Source organism: Mobula hypostoma, chromosome 3 (assembly GCF_963921235.1).
Source record: "Mobula hypostoma chromosome 3, sMobHyp1.1, whole genome shotgun sequence".
Lineage (NCBI taxonomy): Eukaryota > Metazoa > Chordata > Chondrichthyes > Myliobatiformes > Myliobatidae > Mobula > Mobula hypostoma.
The window spans coordinates 207,426,409-207,449,167 of record NC_086099.1 but is presented as its reverse complement, the minus strand read 5'-3'; positions in this window follow the sequence as shown (position 1 = coordinate 207,449,167).

The window sequence follows — 22,759 nt, the reverse complement described above, 5'->3', positions numbered from 1 at the left end:
TAATTTGGTAGTTAAACATACTTCAAGGATCTGGGTACAATTTAGAAAATAATTTGGTTTAATGGGATTTTCTCTTTCAAGTCCTATTTTTTCTAATTATTTTTTTAAACCCTCTATGACCGATCCAGTTTTTAAAGAATGACAACACACATAAAAGTTGCTGGTGAATGCAGCAGGCCAGGCAGCATCTCTAGGAAGAGGTGCAGTCAACGTTTCAGGCCGAGACCCTTTGTCAGGACAGAATGGGATAGATTGGGTATTAAATGCTTTCAGGATTTGTTTGTTCGAGGAAGTCTCCTTTCGTTTGAGCAATTCTCAGCTAAATATAGCTTACCAAAAACCCACTTTTTCTGACATCTACAAATTAGAGACTTTCTGCATTCTGAATTATATACATTTCCTAATAGTCCCGGTAAGGACTTATTAGATAGATAGATATACTTTATTAATCCCGAGGGAAATTTGGTTTTGTTACAGCCGCACCAACCAAGAATAGAGCATAAATATAGCAATACAAAACCCCCCAACCATCAAACAACAAAATGCAAATTATGCCAGGCAGAAATAAGTCCGGGACCAGACTATTGGCCAGGGTGTCTGACCCTCTAAAGGAGGAGCTGCACGTTCGATGGCCACAGGCAGGAACGACCTCCCGTGCCACCAAGTGTTGTATCACGGTGGAATGTGACCGAAGTCCAACAGTAAAAAGTTCAATATCCAGTCTGTAAACACGTTCCTCGATCGTAATATGCCCCGGATTGCACCATCCGTTGTTAACCAGATCAGTAAGCACTCAACTCCTTTACGCTTACCGCTCTCAGTACACTTCTGGTCAGCCAGAACGGTATTACCCACCAAACTCCTCTTCTCCAAAAGTCTCTGTTATCTCGACCCGGTCCTCTTTCCTCGGCTTTGTGATCCCCCCCATGTGTTTTCCTTCGGATTTCAGCAGGGTTGTCCACCGCTCTGTTCGCTAAACCGGCCGGTATTTGCTGTTCCGTGGAATACACAATGTGACCTTCCTTCTGTCCTGCGTGTTGGGATGTAACCATTTCCAGTGCTAAAGAAAACCCAAATAAAACTCTCTCTACCAGCATGTCAGAGAGGGTGCAGCTTCGACATGTTACCGTGAGGAAAAAAATACAAAAAATAACGTAAATTAAAAAATAAGAAGAAGAAAGTAAGAATCGGAACAGCTGTACCAGGCTGTATGCACGACCTGCACATAATTTCTAATTTGAAACCCTTTCTTAATGGTTCAATATCCAATATTTATGGTATGTTGTTGGGAATGAGAAATGCTCCTTTAAACAAAATTAAGAATCTCTGGGAACAAGATTTACAGATTTCAGTTCCTGAGGAAACTTGGAATGAAATTTTTAAATTGGTTAACACTTCTTCGTTATGTGCCCACCACTCCCTCTTACGATTTAAAGTGGTCCATAGGGTTCATATGACTAAGGATAAGGTATCTCATTTTTATTCCGATATATCTCGCTTTTGTGATAGATGTAACAATGGAGAAACTTCATTAATTCACATATTTTGGACATGTCCGAGTCTTGGAAGATATTGGAAGGAAGTATTCCAAACTTTCTCGGTACTTTTTAAGGTAAATTTTAAGCCTAACCCTTTGACGGCCCTGTTCGGTATTGTTGGAGGAAAAGATATTATTTTGGAGACACCTAATTTGCACATTTTGGCATTTACTTCTCTTATCGCTAGGAGGGCGATCTTGTTTAAATGGAAGGATGTTGTTCTGCCTACTCACGCTCAATGGTTACATGATGTTACGTCATGCTTAAATTTAGAGAAGATCCGTTGTTCAATTTCTGAACCTAGCCAAGACTTTCAAACATTGTGGGGATCAGTTTTGAACTATTTTCAAAACCTTTGACTTGCTGTTAAAGTACAGATGGTGGCTAATAACACATTTCACTTTATGATAAGGATTTTTTTTCCTTTTTTCTTTCTTTACCAAACAGCTTTGATCTTGGTAGTGAGTTTAGATTCTTTTTCTGTATAATAAAATCATTACATTTCAATATTATGATTTAATTTAATTTACATGAATATAGGGTAATGTGATTACAAGTGTGATTCTAAAAGAACCATAGAACATTACAACACACAGACAGACCTTCTGGCTCTTTTGGCCCTTCTTGGCTGTGCTGAACTGTTTTTCTGCCTAGTCCCACTGACCTGCACCTGGATCATATCCCTCCATACACCTCTCATTCATGTACCTGTCCAAGTTTTTCTTAAATGTTAAAAGTGAGCCTGCATTTACCACTTCACCTGGCAGCTCATTTCACACTCCCACTACTCTCTGTGTGAAGAAGCACCCCCCCCAATGTTCCCGTTAAACTTTTCCCCCCTCACCCTTAACCCATGTCCTCTGGTTTTTTTCTCCCCTTGCCTCAGTGAAAAAGCCTGCTTGCATTCACTCTATCAATACCCATCACAATTTTATATACCTCTATCAAATCTCCCCTCATTCTTCTACGCTCCAGGGAATAAAGTCCTAATCTATTCAACCTTTCTCTGTAACTCAGTTTCTCAAGTCCTGACAACATCCTTGTAAACCTTCTCTGCACTCTTTCAATCTTATTAATTTCCTTCCTGTAATTTGGTGACCAAAACTGCACACAATACTCCAAATTCGGCCTCACCAATGCCTTATACAACCTCACCATAACATTCCAACTCTTACACTCAGTACTTTGATTTATAAAGGCCAATGTACCAAAAGCTCTCTTTACAACCCTATCTACCTGTGACTCCACTTTTAGGGAATTTTGTATCTGTATTCCCAGATCCCTCTGTTCTACTGCCCTCCTCAGTGCCCTACCATTTACCTTGTATGTTCTATCTTGGTTTGTTCTTCCAAAGTGCAATACCTCACATTTGTCTGTATTAAACTCCATCTGCCATTTTTCAGTCCATTTTTCCAGCTGGTCCAAATCCCTCTGCAAACTTTGAAAACCTTCCTCACTCTCTACTACACCTCCACTCTTTGTATCATCAGCAAATTTGCTGATCCAATTTAGCACAATATCATCCAGATCATTGATATAGATGACAAATAACAATGGACCTAGCACTGATCCCTGTGGCACACTACTCGTCACAGGCCTCCACTCAGAGAAGCAATCCTCCACTACCACTCTCTGGTTTCTTCCATTGAGCCAATGCCTTATCCAATTTACTACCTCTCCATGTATACCTAGCGACTGAATCTTCCTAACTAACCTCCCATGCGGGACCTTGTCAAATGCCTTACTGAAGTCCATGTAGACAACATCCACTGCTTCCCTTCATCCACTTTCTTGGTAACCTCCTCGAAAAACTCTAATAGATTGGTTGAACATGACCGACCATGCACAAAGCCATGTTGACTCTCCCTAATAAGTCCCTGTCTATCTGTATAGGTTCCGTGACCTCACTACTTGTTTGCCTTTTTTCCATTGACTCCATGCCAGTTTCCTTTGTAAGTACAGACGCAAAAAAACCACTTAAGATCTCCCCCCATTTCTTTTGGTTCCATACATAGCCGACCACTCTGATCTTCAAGAGGACCGATTTTATCCCTTACTATCCTTTTGCTCTTAGTATACCTGTAGAAGCTCTTTGGATCATCCTTCACCTTGATTGCCAAAGCAACCTCATGTCTTCTTTTAGCCCTCCTGATTTCTTTCTTAAGTACTTTTTTGCACTTTTTATACTCCTCAAGCACCTTATTTGCTCCCTGTTCCCTATACATGTCATACATCTCTCTCTTCTTCTTTATCAGAGTTCCAATATCCTTTTAGAACCAAGGTTCCTTATTCTTATTCACCTTGCCTTTAATTCTGACAGGAATATACAAAATCTGCACTCTCAAAATTTCTCCTTTGAAGGCCTCCCACTTACCAATCACATCCTTGCCAGAGAACAACCTATACAAGTAAAATAAAACAAAATAGATTATATTATTTTCAGGGTTTCAGATTTCAGGATCATTGGGACCTCTTCTGGGGTAGGTGGGACCTGTACAAGAGAGACGGGTTACACCTGAACTACAACGGACCAATATCCTTGCAGGGAGGTTTGTTAGTGCTGTTGGTGAGGGTTTAAACTAGATTTGCAGGGGGATGGGAACCAGAGTGCCACAGCAGATAGTGGAGCGGGGGTGAAAATAAATAATGTTAAAAGTTCATGCAAAGTCACAAACAGAAGGGTTGTGTGTGGCGGTGATAATCTTTTTTTGATTTATAATATGTATCTTCTTGTACTCTGTATTCTTATATATAGAAACTAATAAAGATATTGAAAGAGATGTTTGGTATAAATAACAACCGAACCTCTTAACCATGTCTTCATGTTTTTATACATTGAATTGCTGCCACACGATAGGCTGATTAGATACTTGTATTAACGTACAAGTGTACCTAATAAAGTGGCCACTGAGTGTAAGTAAATGGACCACAAACACCAGCTTGCAATTAATTCCATGTCACACAAAACAATAAAAAAATCATTCTAAAACCTAAGTGAAATCTTGAGACACAAAGAAATGGAAATGTCATTGTTGACTAACTGGGCTCACACTTTATTTACTTGTACACAAGGAGAACAGCCTGGCCCCTTCACCAAACTGTTATAACAAGGAAATGCCAGTTTATACGGAAATTGACCAATTGGTAACCTTGTGGATGTTCAAATTCCTTATTTACAAAATCCATCAACACTCACACTATTATAATACAGGTGTTAATACCCAATGGAATCTATACACCAGAGGCCAATAATACTTCAGAATTAGTAAATTAACTGATCAATAGTAAACTCCTTCATTTACATCTTTGTCTTGTCTTGGTGTGTCAAATAGCTCCGGTCCCAAGCTCTGCAATGGGAAGCTATGCTCTTCAAAGACCTTTCTCAGTTGGGTTCACTGCACATTATCAGTAACCTATCCTTGCCTGGACACTATCTTATCTCTTGCTTTGTCACAACTTCCACAAGATCTATGGTTGATGGAGCCATCAACTACACCTCCTCTATTTCTTGCACATCTTCTCTTCGTCCCGCTCTACACCAGACAGTGCAGGTATAGAGTTCCCTGCTCCTTATCTTTCATCCCACCAGCCTACACATCCAGCACATCCTTCTTCAAAACTTCCACCAGCTTCACTGGCCATATTGTCCCTCCCCACCCCTTTCTGCTTTTTGCAGGGACCACTCTCCCTGTGACTCCCTGGTTTACTTATCCCCTCCATGCACTTTCTCCTGCAACCACAGGAGGTGTAACACCTGTCCCTACACCTTCCTCCATCACTACCATCCAGGGTCCTAAACAGCACCTCCAGATGAGGCAGATGTTCACATACATCTCCTCCAACTTTGTTCATTACATCCGCTGCTCTTGATATGGCCTCCGTGACACTGGTGAGACTGAGGGCAGAATAAGCGACTGCTTTGCTGAGCACTTGCGTGTGTCTGTCATGGCCATCGCGAACACTTGGTTGCCATCCATTTTCATCCTCCTCTCCATTTCCACCACAACATGCCAGTCCGCAGACTCCTTCACTGCCAGGATGAGGCTAAGTGCAAAGTAAAGGAGCAACACCTCATATTCTGCCTGGGTATTCTACAGACAGAGTGCATGAACAACGAATTCTCCAATTTCAGGTAACCTACTCCCTCTCTGTCCCTTTTCTCCCTCCTCCTGATCTTCCCAGTTCCTCCTACACCCACCTCATCCCACATCACTCTGTTTCTTTCCCCACCTCCACCCACTCCATCTCCCATCACCCACAGACTCCTCCCACTGGGCCCCCTCCCCACAGCAAATTGTTTGTTGGTAAGGTGTGGAACCTGAAGATAATTTCACTGGGTTTTACCATTCATGTGAGACTGTATTACACTGCTTTATTTCTTCACAGCTGAACTCCAGATCTCCATGGCCATCTAGTCTTACTGCCTTTTCACCTCGTGTCCTCCCACAGATGGAAGAACACACTTGTCCAGCCCTCCTGCTCTGCCAAGACTTCCAGAGCAATATCAGCATTGGAGCCTTACTCTTCCATGTTGCAGTCAGGTGGTGCTTTATTCCTTTAAGTACCAAAAAGAAAATCTACTCATTTGGAGAGTGAGTGATGAAGGTAAGAAATAAGAGTCGGACATGGGATGCCTCAAACTTGCTCTGTAATTCGGTGATCATGATAGATTCCATCATAGAAGTCTGCTATTTTTTGATCCCCAGATCTCAATTACCTTGGTGCCCAAAAATTTCGAATAGATTTGAGATTCAAGTTTATTTATCACATGTACAAATACGCCTGAGGTTGTGCTGGGGGCAGCCCGTAAATGTTGCCACACATTTCGGTGTCAGCATAGCATACCCACAATGCTCGACAGATCAACACAACACAAGTAACAAAACAAGCCCTGTTCCTCCCTCACACGTACCAATGCACATATGCAGTCCCCTAACCCCAAGACATACCGTCTTCTTCGGCCTCTAGCCTCCAGAAGACTCAATACACTCAATGTCTGAACATCTACACAGCCCTCTACATAAGCAAATGTCTCCTTTTAGTCATAAATGGTCCAAATCTTTCCCGATGAATATGCCTCCTGGCTCTAGACTAACGAGCTGGAAGAAATAGTCTCTTTGAACCCACCATCTGAAACCCCCTCTCAGAGACCTGTGTATCTTCAGAATTGTTTAGGTCCTCGAGAACTCCAATTTTTTGTTAATCCCGTGGCAGTTAAGGTCAGAGGAGTGATGGATTTTTTATAAGGTTCTTCCTGGGGACAAGAAAGAGCTTACTGCAACATCATTCTAAGTACGGTGTTCAAGTGCGTTGTCCAGGTGACTGATGCACAGATCCAGAATGATGGCAGGATCATTCATTTCTCCAGGAGCCCGATGAAACAGTTTGCTGCACAGCTAACATTTGACACCATCACCAGTTTCCCCGGAGTGCTGAATGTAGATGTCCGTGCCTTATTGAGGTGAAAATGAGCTCTATAAGTCAGTCCTGTGGTGTACATTAACTACAGGGGCTCCACCTCCCACTCCTTGGACCATTTTCTCTTATTACCTGTCAGCTCCTTGAGCTCAATGTATGAATCCTGCTCCTCAGCTGTTCCTGGTCTTAAACAGAATTACAAGGAAAGCTTTAGAGTATATTATATCTACAAACTTAATCACTGTTGATTAATTCAAAAGAAAAACATAGAAACATAGAAAACCTACAGCACAATACAGGCCCTTTGGTCCATAAAGCTGTGTTGAACATATTCCTACCTTAAAGCTACCTAGACTTTACCCATAGGCCTCTATTTTTCTAAGTTCCATGTAGCCATCCAGGAGCCTCTTAAAAGACTCTACCTTTTCTGCCTTCACCACGCCGGCAGCCGATTCCATGCATTCACCACTTTCTGCATAAAAAACTTACTCCTGACATCTCCTCTGTACCTACTTTCAAGCACCTTAAAACTATGCCCTCTCGTGTTAGCCATTTCAGCCCTGGAGAAAAGCCTCTGACTATCCACACGATCAATGCCTCTCATTATCTGATACACCTCTATCAGGTCACCTCTCATCCTCCGTTGCTCCAAGGAGAAAAGGCCGAGTTCACTCAACCTATTCTCATAAGGCATGCTCCCCAATCCAGGCAGCATCCTTGTAAATCTCCTCTGCACCCTTTTTATGGTTTTCATGTCCTTCCTGTAGTGAGGCGACCAGAACTGAGCACAGTACTCCAAGTGAGGTCTGACCAGGGTCCTATATAGCTGCAACATTACCTCTCGGCTCTTAAACTCAATCCCACGATCGATGAAGGCCAATGCACCATACGTCTTCTTTACCACAGAGTCAACCTGTGCAGCAGCTTTGAGTGTCCAATAGACTCAGACCCCAAGATCCCTCTGATCCTCCACACAGCCAAGGGTCTTACAATTAATGCTATATTCTGCCATCATATTTGACCTACCAAAATGATATACATAGTATGATAAAAAACAAGATATACGCAGTATATATAGACAGTAGCTCAGAGGGCAAAGATTACTGAATATTTTTTACTTCATGTGCAGAGATATAGAATCATTTTGTGTAGAAAGAGGCCTTTCAGTGCATCACCTACTTACTTTAAAGTGCTACCCTGTTATCCCAATCCCATCCACTTTCCCTGGAGTCCTGCAATCCTGATGAAAGGGTCTTGGCCCGAAACGTCAACTCTTTATTCCTTTCCATAGATGCTGCCTGATCAGCTGAGTTCCTCCAACATTTTAGATGTGTTACTCTGGATTTCCAGCATCTGCAAAATATTATTTGTCCTCCAATCCTTTCCCGGTTCCCTTTGCAATATTATATTTAACCATTTTGGCTTCAGTTAGTCCTGATGAAGGGTCTTGGCCTGAAACGTCGACTGCAGCTCTTCCTAGAGATGCTGCCTGGCCTGCTGCATTCACCAACAACTTTTATGTGTGTTGTTAACCATTTTTGCCGTTGCTTTGGACAATGTATTCCCCATCAAGGCAAATGTTGGCAAAAAATCATTCTTATCTTGCCCCCTGTTTAATTTCCCTCCCACCTCTTATCCTAAAGAAATACAGAAAACTGAATAGACCAGGTAGAAAAATAAAGTATACCTTTAAAGATTCAAAAATGAAACCATATGGAAACCACCAATACTTCGCTGAAATCAAAACATCAGAAGTTGGTGAAGCAATGGCCCTAGATTGTGCAGGCTCTAGATCAGTGATTCTAAACCATTTTTTATGCATGGACCCCTACCATTACATTCTTGATTGATCAGGGCATGAAGGAATACCGGGGGGGGGGGAGGTGTTAGAGGTAGGAGATTGGAGCTGAGAGGAAAAATGGATCGGCCATGATGAAATGGCAGAGCAGACTCGATGGGCCAAATGGCCTAATTCTTCTCCTATATCTTACGGTCTTATTAACCATGCACCGCAGATTGAGAACCCCTTCTCTAGATCTTGGAGTTGAGATTCCTTCGAGCTGGGAATGTAGGATTTTATCAAGTGCCTTATTAATAAATGAACTACTGCTCTGTTCCTCTTTCCACAGAGTCTATGTCATCTGTTGAGTGTTTCCCGGATTTCTGTCATTCCAGTATCTGTCGTTTTTTTTCTGATTCTGGATGAATGAATACTTTCTGTTCTGGTGTTTTGGAAGAATGGGTTCTGAGCACTAACCCAGCAATATTTCAGCACCGATTTCACTGATCTGAGTACTTACACACAAAGATATACCAGAAATCTAGTCTTTCCCTGGTGTTGGAGGACTGTGTTTGTGCACGGGTGGAAGGGAGGACAGGAGTTTCCTTTATTGTTGCTTTGTTGCTTGTTGCATTCTGTGTTACTCTGCTAAGCATTGTGGGCATGCTATGTTGGCGCCGGAATGAGTGGGCACACTTGCCGTCTGCCCCAAGGTTGTATTGGTTGTGAACGCAAGTGGCACATTTCACTGTCTATTCCGATGTAAGTTTGAATCCTGAATCTTGAACCTACAAGGGAAAACAATAGCTGGACGCAGAAAAAATTTGTTGTTACAAAAGGGCAGAGCTGGCAGACAATAAAGTGCAGGCGCAGGCCATAACGATGTAAGTTGTGAAATGAGACCATCCTATCATACTATGGAGAAAAATCCTACAATTAAAAGCTTAACGCTATTGTCAAATTGTCTGACTGGAAGACATCCTTGCACTCTATAGGGTTACGGTTCCTAGGGTAGTAAAGAAAGAAGTGTATGTAAGGTCGTAAATAAGTCTATGATCTTAGCATTTGAGATATTTTGAATGAAAATCTCAAACATCAGTGTGGGCTGAGCTGTATAGCAAGGAAAGGTAAATTGTGCAGCTAGGAGCTCCCCATTCACCATACATATTGTTTCTGCCAATTTCCCCATCTATCATCTTCCCCATGACAATTTATTTGCCCTATTATCCTGACGTGTCGGTCGTGAGTCATTTATCAGGAGTGAAATACTGAGATACGTCACTGAGCCATTTAACTCCTTTGCAGAGTCTAACTATCTCCGAGACTCAGGAAGCCTTGCTGTGACAAGAAATGGCTCCCAGAAGGATTGACTTTCTGCTCCTCTTTTGTTACCACAGTGAAAGTTTTTGGAGTAAATTTAGGAGAAGCAGCACATCTGAGCCAGTTCTGGGATTGTGCTGTCAGGTTTAATGTTGTCCAACCACATGAGACAGGAAATGAAGCATAGGTTGTTAGAGTGAGTTCAGGCATGGCAGGAGCCCGTGTCACCTTACACAAGAGTGATGCAGGAATAACAGGTCGCAAGATTTCTCTCTTCATCAGTGGCTATCATCCAGATGTACAATTACATATCAATTATATAAAGGCACGCAGATGGAAGGTGAGATTAACTCGTATATTCACATTGAAGAGAGAGAGAGAGATATCAATGTTCATGTGCAGTTCTCAGTTCATAATCAGTGCCAAGGAGAGCCATTGCTATAAAAGAAATAGATCATTATATTATACTTCCTCCCCCTTTAGATTAATGTGATATACTGTAAAACTGTATATGTAACAAAACATTCAACTTCCCTTTAACAATCCATACTCAAATAAGCGTGCTTTCACAATAACAGCCCATAACTAACGTTGCTATATTAAAGTCTTTTGGGCGGCACTCTGTTTCTTTCAGGATAGTGCTTTGGACCTGTGGAGTGGCATCAGGTTTGGCAGGTGTCTTGTCAAAGACAACTTTCTCTGTTGCAGTTGTCGCATTGCTGTCTGTGACATGATCATACTGAGAGGTAGGTCCAGTGACCATAACGTGTCCATCTTGTTGGATGTAGCTGACTCAGGTGTGTTCTTTGGCTGAACATCCATTATCTGGTCCACATGACATCTCCATGTCTGATCTCCAGCAACCACTGTGTAAATCAGCAGTCCAGTTCTTGTAGCTGTCCTACCAGGTGTCCACTTGACTTCTTGGTAATTACGTGCTAGGTCTTCCTGTCCAACCTCGAAGTTCCTTGCTGGTTCACTTGGCGTCTGGCTGAACGGCTTATTCTGCAATTCCCTCCATAGATCTAGTTTCAGGAGGTCTATGCGAGATCCCAGATTCCAGCTCATGGACAGCATTGCAGGTGTTTGATTTGTCGTTGCATGAACAGAGTTCCTCCGATACACAAAGAGGAAGTTGCCCACCATATGCTGTGGAGAAATATCCTCCTTGTCCACTGCTTTAATGGACTTCTTGAAGGTTTGGGCAAACTTTTCAGCTAACCCATTCATTGCTGGGTGGTGAGGAGCTGACTTGAAATGCCATTTTTCTTCATAAATAGTCTAAACTCTTCTGACGTGTATTGTGGTCCTTTGTCACTCACAATTTGTTCTGGTAAGCCATGTCAGGTAAAGATAGTCCTCAGAGAAGAAACAGTCTTTTCTGATGTGATTGACTTCATTGGTGTAACCTCTGGCCACATTGAATGAGCATCCACAGCAATCAGCAACATGGAGTCCACGATTGGCCCAGCAAAGTCAATATGCACTCTTTGCCATGGTGAAGACAGCCACTCCCACAGGTGTAACAGTGCCTGCAGGGGAGCATTTTAAACTTTGTGGCATCCCAAACAGCTTTTGGTCAAGTCTTCAATCTGTCTGTCTATCCTGGCCACCACACATAGCTCCAGGTGAGACTCCTCATCTTGACCGTACCCAGGTGTCCTTCATGCAGATTTTCTAACGCTCTGGTGTGCAGTTTAGAGGGAACCACAACACGAGATCCACACATCAGACATGATATACCAACAGTTGGTGTCATCTCACTGAAAACTCTGGAAATAATAGGATTACCATGAGCTGGCCATCCATGTTGGTGATGTCATAGACTTTCAACAATGTCAGGTCATTCCTTGATTCTCTTTGTATTTCGGAACTTGTTATCAGCAACTGGTCCAGGAATGTCACGGTGGAACACCTCTGCTGGGTCATAGAATGAATACTTTTCTTCTTAGTTGCCAACAGTGGAAGATGTGACAAGCTGTCTGCATTGTTGTGTTGTTTAGTACCCTTGAAATCTATGTCATAAGAGTGGGCTCTTAGGTAAAATGCCCAATGTTGCAACTGGGTAGCAGACATCACTGGGATTCTTTTCCTGGGATTGCAAATGGACACAAGGGGCTGGTGGTCTTTCACTAGAGTAAACTTTAGTCCATAGAGGTAGTGGCTGAACTTCTTTATTCCCCCTACTAGACTAAGGGCCCCTTGTTCATTTTGTGAGTAGTTGTGTTCTGCACTCGTCATAATGTGTGACTAAATGGCTCCAATGCCATAAGGGGATGCATCACATGCCTGCCTGATGGGTAGGGATGGGTCATAATGGGTGAGCAGTTCATCTGATGTTATTAGTCTCTTGGTTTCCATGAATGCTCTTTCACCTCTCTCTGACCGTTCCCACTTTGCTCCTGTCCGTAACAGTGCGTTCAATGGGTGCAGCACTGTAGCAATGTTTGGGAGAAACCCATGGTAGTAGCTTAAAAGACCCAAGTATAACCTGAGTTGTGACACATTTTCTGGTTTGGGAATTCGCAGCACTGCTTCGGCCTTCCCTTGTGACTTATGTGAGCCCTGCTTGTCAATGTCATGTCCACAATGAGATTTCATTCTTGAAAAACTCACATTTCTCTCTCTTTACACGCAGACCATACTCACTCAACCTGGTAAGTACTTATCAGGGTTCTGGAGGTGCTCTTCATCATTCTTGCCAGTCATGAAGATGTCATCAAGATAATATTGTGTTCCTGGGATACCTTGGAGCACTTGGTCCATTGCTCTTTGCCTAATTGCTGGAGCTAATGCAACACCAAAGACAATATGATGAAACCGGAACAGTCCCTTGTCAGTGTTGACTGGCTCCTCAATCTCCATTTGCAGATAGGCTTGAGACAAGTCAATCTTTGGAAACCTCTCCCCAACTGCCAAAGTTGCAAAACTGTCTTCTGTTCCTGGCAGGGGATACTGCACAGTATGCAGCAGAGGGTTGATGCTCACTTTGAAGTCCCCACATATGTGAACGGCTCCGGTCTTCCCTTTCTTGATCACCGGGACAATGGGCATGACCCAATTGCCCCACTCAGCCTTGAAGAGAATGCCAGATGCTTCCAGGCTCTGAGGTTCAGCATCTACTTTAGGATGTAGTGCATAAGGCACTGGACGTACTTTATGGAGTCTTGATGTTGCTGCTTCATCCAGTTCAATTCTGGTCTGCATGCCTTTGAGTTTCCCAGTATCCTTCTCAAACACCTTCTTATTAACCTTAAGCAGCTGTGACAGTCTCTGATTAGTGCCTCCATTTGGCCTGCAGTTGCCAGTTGACGACACATTGAGAGCTTTGATCGTGTACCAGTCTACTTGGATTTTTTTCAGCCATTCATGTCCAAAAGAATACTGGCTCTTCACTTTTCAACACATAAAGCTCTAACTACTGTTTTTGCCCCTGTACATCACGTTCCCTTTCATTTTGTCTTTGGGAGACACTTTTTGCCGCCCAGGCATCACTGAGGTCTTTTCTAATGGTAGCTGAGAAAACAGTCTGTCGTAGTCAGCCTCAGGGATTATGCACAAGCTGATTCTGCTTCCAGCTCCGTTTTCAGTTTTACACCAGACACAGTTTTTATGATCCATATGATTCTGTGATCAGCTTCAGTAATGCTATTCAGTTCTAGGCCTAACAGCTCACCTACGTCAGTCTCTGTGTTGTCGGAGTCCATTTCACATTCGGTCACGTTATGCATTTATTTAGTTTTCTGTTTGAAACTTTTCACTCTGTGTGGTCTTTCTCTTTGGTTGTGCTTTTTGTCCGACTTGCACTCTCTTGTCTTTAACATTTTCTGCAAACCTTTTCTTGGAACCAACAGTCACTTGCATCATGGGAGGATTTGCCTCATCAATAATATTTTTTGTTGCACCATTCAGGGACATCTTGTGCGTTTCACATTGTAAGCTCTTTGATGCGCCTGTCTCTGTAAATGTCCTGAATAGTCGGAAGTTCACATCTACGGATGCGCTGGGCTGTCCGCACAACTCTTTGCAGAGTCCTGCGATTGAGGGAAGTACAGTTTCCATACCAGTGATGTAGCCAGTCAGGATGCTCTCAATTGTGCCCCTGTAGAAAGTCCTTAGGATTTGGGGACTCATGCCAAACTTCTTCAACCGTCTGAGGTGAAAGAGGCGCTGTTGTGCTTTTTACACCACACAGCCGGTATGTACAGACCACGTGAAGTCCTTGGTGATGTTTATGCCGAGGAACTTAAACCTGTTCACCTTCTCAACCCCAGATCCATTGAAGTCAATAGGGGTTAGCCTGTCTCCATTTCTCCTGTAGTCCACAACCAGCTCCTTTGTTTTTATGATATTGAGGGAGAGGTTGTTTTCTTGACACCACTGTGTGAGGGTGGTGACTTCTCTCTGTAAGCTACATCATTATTATTTGAGATTAGGCCAATCAACGTAGTATTGTCGGCAAATTTAATTAGCAGATTTGAGCTGTGGGTGGCAAGACAGTCATGGGTATGTAGGGAGTAAAGGAGGGGGCCTAGGACACAGCCCTGAGGGGCTGCTGTGTTGATGGTCAGAGGGGCAGAGGTGAGGCAGCCCACCCTTACCACCTGATGGCGATCTGACAGGAAGTCCAGGATCCAGCTGCACAAGGCATGGTGAAGGCCGAGGTATCTGAGCTTCTTGTCAAGCCTGGAGGGAATTATGGTGTTGAATGTTAAACTGTAGTCCAAGAACAGCATTCACATAAAGGAACCCTCTTCTCCAGATGTGTAAGGGCAGTGTGTAGAGCTGTGGTTATTGTGTCATCTGTCGATTGGTTGTGTCAGAAGTCGAACATAGAGACTATCCAGTCTCTCTCCTTGGAACTCAAGCCCTTCAATCCTGGCAATGTCCTTGTGAAAGGTACATCCACAGCTTTGCTAATAAAGTTGTCTGTGACTTTGATTTCAATCTTCAGCAAAGTGATGGAATGTGTTGTCAACACTGCTATTACCAGGGAACTGTTATGTTGCAACAAAGAAAACAACCTGCCCACTAATTCCAGGGATTTCACCAGGACCCCTGGTCCAAACATGAACTAAAACGCTGAATTCTAGAGGTGAAGTGAGAGTGACTGCCCTTGCATCTCGGGCTGCCTTTGAATGAATGGGTAAAACTGAAGTCAATTTTGTTTCCTGGAAAAGGCTGGATCTGTTCCTCACATCGAGGTGCTGGGAGTCAATTACTTTTATACCAGGATGTCACAACAGGTGCTCTTTGGGAAATGTTCCCTGGCCCAACTATCTTCAGAAGTTTTATTGCTATCTATCCTTAGACTTCAATAAACTGAAGGAAGGGAACTGAAGAAGCAACAAGAGGTGTTCCGGCTGAGGGAGCTGCCCTGGAAAACTCTGGCAGTGACTTCCTGAAAATGGGATGCTTCATTCCTGACAATCACAACTAATCTCCTTTATCTGTTGTAAAGTTGTGTAGAGCTGTGGCTATTGCGTCATCCGTCGATCGGTTGTGTCGAAGGTTGAAATCCAGTTCTCCAGTTATTGGACTGGATTCCATTCAATGCCCATTTACTTCACTTTAATCAAAACACCTTCAAAGTAAATTTATTATCAAAGTTCGCATGTGTTACTATACTGTCATGAAATTTGTTAGTTTTGCTGCAGCAGTACAATGCAATACATGATATATGTAATATAAATGAACAACAGTAATTATATATATGTATATTAAATAGTTAAGTTAAAATAAGTATTGCAGAAACAGAAATTTTAAAAAGTATTCAGATATTGTTTATGGGTTCAACGTCGGTTTAAGAGTCGGATGGCAGAGAGGAAGGAGCTGTTCCTGAATCACTGAGTGTGTGCCCTCAGGCTACTGTACTTCCTTCTTGAGGTGGGGATCCTTAATGATGGGCACCATCCTTCTGAGGCATCACTGCTTGAAAACGTCTTGGATACTACCGAGGCCCAGTACCCGAGATGGAGCTGACTAATTTTACAAATTACTGCAGTTTACTTCGATCCATTGCAGTAGCCCCTCCATACCAGACGGTGTTGCAGCCTGCCAGAATGCTCTCCACAGTACATTTCTAGAAGTTTCTGAGTGTTTTAGGTGACAAACCAAATCTCCTCAAACTCCTAATCAAATATAGCCACTGTCTTGCTTTCTTTATAGCTGCATCGATATGTTAGGACCAGGTTAGACCCTCAGAGATGTTGGAACTTGAAATTGCTCACTCTCTGATCCCTCTATGAGGATGGATTTGTGTTCCCTTGTTTTACCCTTTCTGAAGTCTACAATCAGCTATTTGGTCTTACTAACGTTGAGTGTACAACACTCAACTAGCTGGTATCTCTCAGTCTTGTGTGCCCTCTCATCACCATCTGAGGTTCTGCCAACTATCAACAGCAAACTTATAGGTTGCCCCCCTACACATGCTCAATGGTTATGCGATGTTATGTCATGTTTAAATTTAGAGAAGATTCGTTGTTTGATTTCTAATTCTAACCAAGATTTTCAAACGCTATGCGGACCCTTTCTGAACTATTTTATAAATCTTTGAATTGTTATTGTTACTAAAATATAGATCTGGGCTATTATTATAAAATACTATCTGGTAAAGTACTCTTTTTTTTTCCTCTTGTTTTTTCACCAACCAGCTTTGTCTTGGTAGTGGGTGTAGATTTTTTTTATAATATAATTAACCATATTATTGTATTTCATAATTCAATTTATTTTATTTGATTGATCATGAATATGGGATACCGTGATTGTATCAGTGTGATTTATATATAGTGCATTTTGTGCTATCTTATTTTGATTTATAAGATCCTTATGAATTCTGTATTTGTGTATATGAAATTTAATGAAATATTGGAAAAAGGAAAAAAGAAAGCTAACTTAGAGATAGCATTTGAGCTGGGCCTAGCCACACAGTCATGGGTGTAGCAAGAGTAGCGCAGTGGGCTAAGCATACACCCCTGTGGTGGGCCAGTGTTGATCGTCAGTGAGGAGGAGATGTCATTTCCAATCCGTGCAGATTGCAGTCTTCTGGTTAGCTAGCTGAGGATCCAGTTGCAGAGGGAGGTACAGAGGCGCAGGTTCTGTCGCTCTTTGATCAGAACTGTAGGGATGATGGTGTTAAACACCGAGCTACAGTCAATAAACAGCATACTGATGTAGGTATTTACATTGTCCAGGTGATCCAAGGCCATGTGGACAGCCATTGAGATTGCGTCTGCCATAGACCCATTGTGGTGATAGTGGGTCCAGGTCCTTACTGAGACAGGAGTTGATTCTAGCCATGGCCAACCTCTCAAAGCATTTCATCACCATAGATGTGAGTGCTACTGGACAATGGTTATTGAGGTTGTTCACTCTGCTCTTCTTGGGCACTGGTATAATTGTTGCCCTTTTGAAACAGGTGGGAACTTCTGAGTCTGTAGGTTGTTGAGTCAATTCAAGGTGGTGAGTGAAGTGTCCACGCTGATTCATGAGTAGTGTAATAACTTCCTGAGGCTGGTGATGTGGGACCTAAATCTTCTGTACTTTCTGCCTGATGGTAGTAGCAAGAAGCGAGCATGGTCTGGATGGTGGGGCTGTCCTCAGGGATGGATGCTGCTTTCTTGTGGAATGCCACAGTCAAGGAAACATTGCAGTGCTATCCTGGGCAGTCACTTTTATCTCAACTCTAGAACCCATAGTTGATCCATAGTTATCTCAAGTCTAATGGCCCTGGCAAAGTCCAAATAGTGATTTGATTACTGTTGACAATGACTTCCAGCTTTGATCCATCATTGGACCACGTCTATTGGTTCTGGTAAAACTCAAATTATGTCATAGTGATCGGGTTATTAGTGAGCGTGCCACCAGTTGGCACTATTACCAATGGTTTCCATCACTTTACTCTTGATTGGAAATAGATTAAAATTTCTAAGTGAATTTATTACTGAAAATCTTTATGTTATCCTCCATACCAGACAGTGATGCAGTCAGTTGGAATGTTCTCCACGGTACCATCTATAGAGATTTACAAGAGTCTGGTGACATACCAAGACTGTCATGCCTTCTTTGTAGTTGCGTTAATATGCTGGGCTCAGGGTAGGTATTCAGGAATGTTAATGTCCAGGAACTTGAAACTGCTCACCCTTTTCACTGCTGATCCCTCAATGCGGACTGGCGGGTGATCCCTCACCTTCCCGTTCCTGTAGTCTACAGTCAATTCTTTGGACGTACTGACGTTGAGTGCAAAGTTGTTGTTGTGGCAGCACTCAACTAGCTGATTGATCTCACTCTTGTACACCTCCTCATCACCATCTAAAATCCTGCCAGCAATAGTTGTGTCATCAGCAAGTTAATAGATGGCGTTTGAGCTACGCCTAGCTGCAGCATGCATCCTTGAGGTGGGCCAGTGTTGATTGTTAGTGAGGTGGAGATGCTACTTCCAATGTGCGGTGACTGTGATCTCCCAGTAGGGAAATCAACGACCCATTTGTAGGGGCGTATAGAGGCTCAGGTTTTGGAGATTGCTGATTAGTACTGAAGGTATGATGGTGTTGAATGCTAAGCTGCAAACAATAAACAGCAGCCTAATGTAGGTATTGATATTGTCCATGTGATCCAAGGCCAGTTGGAGAGGCAGTGAGATTGCATCTGCTGTAGACCTGTTGTGGCAATAGTCAAATCGCGGCAGGTCCAGGCCCTTGTTCTGACAGGATTTGATTCGGGCCATGGCCAACCTCTCAAAGCACTTCATCACCATAGATGTGAGTGCAGCTGGGCGATGGTCACTGAGGCAGCTCACCCTGCTCTTCTTGGGCACTGGCATGATTGCCACCTTTTTGAAGCAGGTGGGAACATCCGAGTGCTTCAGTAAGAGTTTGAAGATGTCCTTGAACACTCTCGCCAGTTTGTCGGCACAGGTTTTTTGTGACCCACCTGGTGCACCACCATCAGGGCCTAGCAAGGGTTTGCCCTCATGAAAACTGTTCTGATGTTAGCTTCTGAGATGGAGATTACAAGGATACCAGATGCTGCAGGGATCCACACAGGTGTAGTTTTATACTCCCTTTCAAAGTGTACATAAAAGGTCACTCAGGTTGGAGGAGCAGCACCTTATATTCTGTCTGGGTAGCCTCCAACCTGATGGCATGAGCATCGATTTCTCGAACTTCCGGTAATGCCCCACCTCCCCACCACACCATTCCCCATTCCCATTTCCCTCCCTCACCTTACCTCCTTACCTCCCCATCGCCTCCCTCTGGTGCTCCTCCCCCTTCTTCTTTATTCCATGGCCTTCTGTCCTCTCCTGTTAGATTCCCCCTTCTCCAGCCCTGTATCTCTTTCACCAATCAAATTTCCAGTTTTTTACTTCACCCTCCCCCTCCCGGTTTCACCTATCTAACTCCTCAGCTGTTTTTCTCCAGTCCTGATGAAGGGTCTCGGTCTGAAACGTCAACTGTACTCTTTTCCATAGATGCTGCTGAGTTCCTGGAGCATTTTGTGTGTGTGTTACTTGGATTTCCAGCATCTGCAGATTTTCTCTTGTTTATAAAAGGCTCATCTGGGAGAGAAACGTCATGGCCATTCATGATGTTAGGTTTTGCCATGTACAAGTAATAGCCTGCAAACTCTGATCAATCATCTGATTCCATCTCTAAATTCATTTGGAATTGTTTTCTCCCTCTTAAAGCAGTAGATCTTGTAATGTTCTGGATCACCGGTCTCAAATGTCACATATCTAGCCCTCAGCAGACTGTAGCCTGCTTCATCCTTGCCTTTTGGTTTGGGTATGCCCAGTATATCCTTGAAGGCAGACACTCACCCACACAGGTCTTGATGAAGTTGGTGACAACTGTAGCATTTTCATTCAGATCTGAAGGTGAATCCCTGCATATCATCCAGTCCACTGACTCAAAGCAGTCATGTAAGCTCTCCTCGACCTCCCTTAACCATAACTTCCTGGTCCTCACAACTGATGCTGTGATCTTAAGTCTCTGCCTATATGCCAGGAATAGAAGTACAGCCAGATTATTGGACTTTCCAAAGTGCAGGAATGGGATGGCATGGTGAATGTCCTTGATGTTGGTATAACAGTGGTCAAGTATATTGGTTCCTCAGTTCAGCAGGTGATATGTTGGTGGTAGTTCTTCAGAGACTTCTTCAAGCTGGCCCGGTTAAAATCCCCTGTAATGATAGGGAAGATATCAGGTTGTGCTGATTCGTACCTGCTGATTATGTTGCTCAGCTATTCCAGTGCTTGCCTGATGTTAGCCTGAGGTGGAAAGTAGACGGCTGCCAGGATGGATGATGGAAAGCTCCCTTGGCAGATAAAATGGGCAATACTTAACTGCTAGGTATTCCAGGTTGGGCTGCAGTGCTGCATCTGAAATGGCAGAGGTGAGCCATGTTTCCATGAGGCAAAGTACACAGCAGTCCCTGATGCCCCTTTGGTACTGCAAACTTGCTCTGAGGAATCCAGCTTTATTTTCCAGGAACTGTACATTCACTAGCAGGATAGTCAGGGGTGGGGGCCTAAGGCTTCGGCCTTTCAATTGTACCTGTAGACCAACTTACCTTCCCTGCTTCTGCTTTCTTAAAGGGGAACTGCACTTGTGACCTGAGGCTGCCGTCTGGGGTCTGTCGATTTTGAGCATTGATAGATTTTTTAAACGTCTTAGAATGATGTTGCTTCCTGAAGTACCCAAGGCTTTGGCTATAGATTTCCATAAGATATAGGAGCAGAATTAGGTCATTTGACCCATCGAGTCTGCTCCGCCATTTCCTCATGACTGATCTAATTTTCCTCTCGGCCCCAATCTCCTGCCTTCTCCTTATATCCCTTCAAGCATTGACCAATAATGAATCCATCAACTTCTGCCTTAAATATACGTAAAGACTTGAACTTCACAAGTGCTGTAGCAAAGAGCTCCACAGATTCATCACCCTATAGCTAAAGAAATTCCTCCTCATCTCCATTCTAAAAGGATGCCCCACTATTCTGAGGCTGTCCCCTCTGGTCTTAGACTCTCCCACCATAGGAAACATCCTCCCCACATCCACTATATCAAGGCCTTTCGCCATTCGATAGGTTTCAATGAGGTCACCTCTCATTCTTCTAAATTCTAGTGAATACAGGCTCAGAGCCATCAAACACTCTTCATACAACAAGCCATTCAATCCTGGAATCATTTTCATTAACCTCCTTTAAACCCACTCTAGTTTCCGCATATTCTTTCTAAGATAAGGGTCCCAAATTCTCACAATACTCGAAGTGAGGCCTCACCAGTGCTTTATAAAGCCTCAGCATTACATCCTTACTTCTATATTCTAGTCCTCTTGAAATGCATTTGCCTTCCTCAACCTGCAAATTAACCTTGTTAATGTTGAAGGGGTTGGACAGAGTAGATGCGGAAAGGTTGTTAATGTTGAAAGGGTTGGACAGAGTAGATGTGGAAAGGTTGTTTCCCTTGGTGGGTGAGTCCAGGACAAGAGGCCATAGTCTTAGAATTAGAGGGTACCCAGTTAAAACAGAGATGAGGAGAAATTTTTTTAGCCAGAGGGTCGTGGATTTGTGGAATTCGTTGCCACATACAGCTGTGGAGGCCCGACCGTTGAGGGTGTTTAAGGAGGAGATTGACAGGTATCTAATTAGTCAGGGTATCAAGGGATATGGGGAAAAAGCCGGAAATTGAAACTAGATGGGTGAATAGTTTAGCTCATGGGGGAGCTGCAGAGCAGACTCGATGGGCCGAATGGCCTACTTCTGCTCCTTTGTCTTGTGATCCTGTGATCTTGTGATCTTTGGGAAGTCTTGCACAAGGATTCCCAAATCCCTTTGCATCTCAGTTTTTTGTATTTTCTCTCTATTTAGAAAATAGACTATCCTATTATTTCTTCTTCCAAAGTGTATGACCATACACTTCCTGACACTTATTCCATCTTCCACTTCTTTGCCCATTCTCCTAATGTGTCTGTCCTTCTGCAGACTCTCTATTTCTTCAAAATTATCTGCCCTTACACTTACCTTTATATTGTCTGCAAACTTTGCAGCAAAGCCATCAATTCCATCATCCAAATCATTGACATATAACATAAAAAGAATTGGTCCCAACAGAGACCCCTGTGGAACACCATTAGTCACTGGCAGCCAACCAGAAAAGGCTCCCTTTATTCCCACTCTTTGCCTCTTGCCAATCAGCCACCGCTTTATCCGTGCTAGAATCTTTCCTGTAATACCATTGGCTCGTAGTTTGTTAATCAGCCTCATGTGCGGCATCTTGTCAAAGGCCTTCTGAAAATCCAAGTACAGAACATCAACAGATTCTCCTTTGTCTATCCTGCTTGCTATTTCTTCAAAGTATTGCAACAGATTTGTCAGGCAAGACTTTCCCTTGAGGAACCATGCTGACTGTGGCCTATTTTATTATGTGCCTTCAAGTACCCTGAGATCTCATCCTTAATAATCATCTCCAATATCTGCCCAACTACTGAGATCAGACTAACTGCCTATAGTTTCCTTTCTTCTGCTTCTCTTCCTTCTTGACGAGTAGAGCAATATCTGTAATTTTCCAGTTTTCATTCCAGAATTTAGTGATTTTTGAAAGATCGTTACTTGAAAGATCCTTTCAGCTGTAGTAGTCCCAAATGGGAATATTTGATGATTCCCACTGGAGTTGCACGCAAAGGGTTGTCATTTATCGGTGTCATC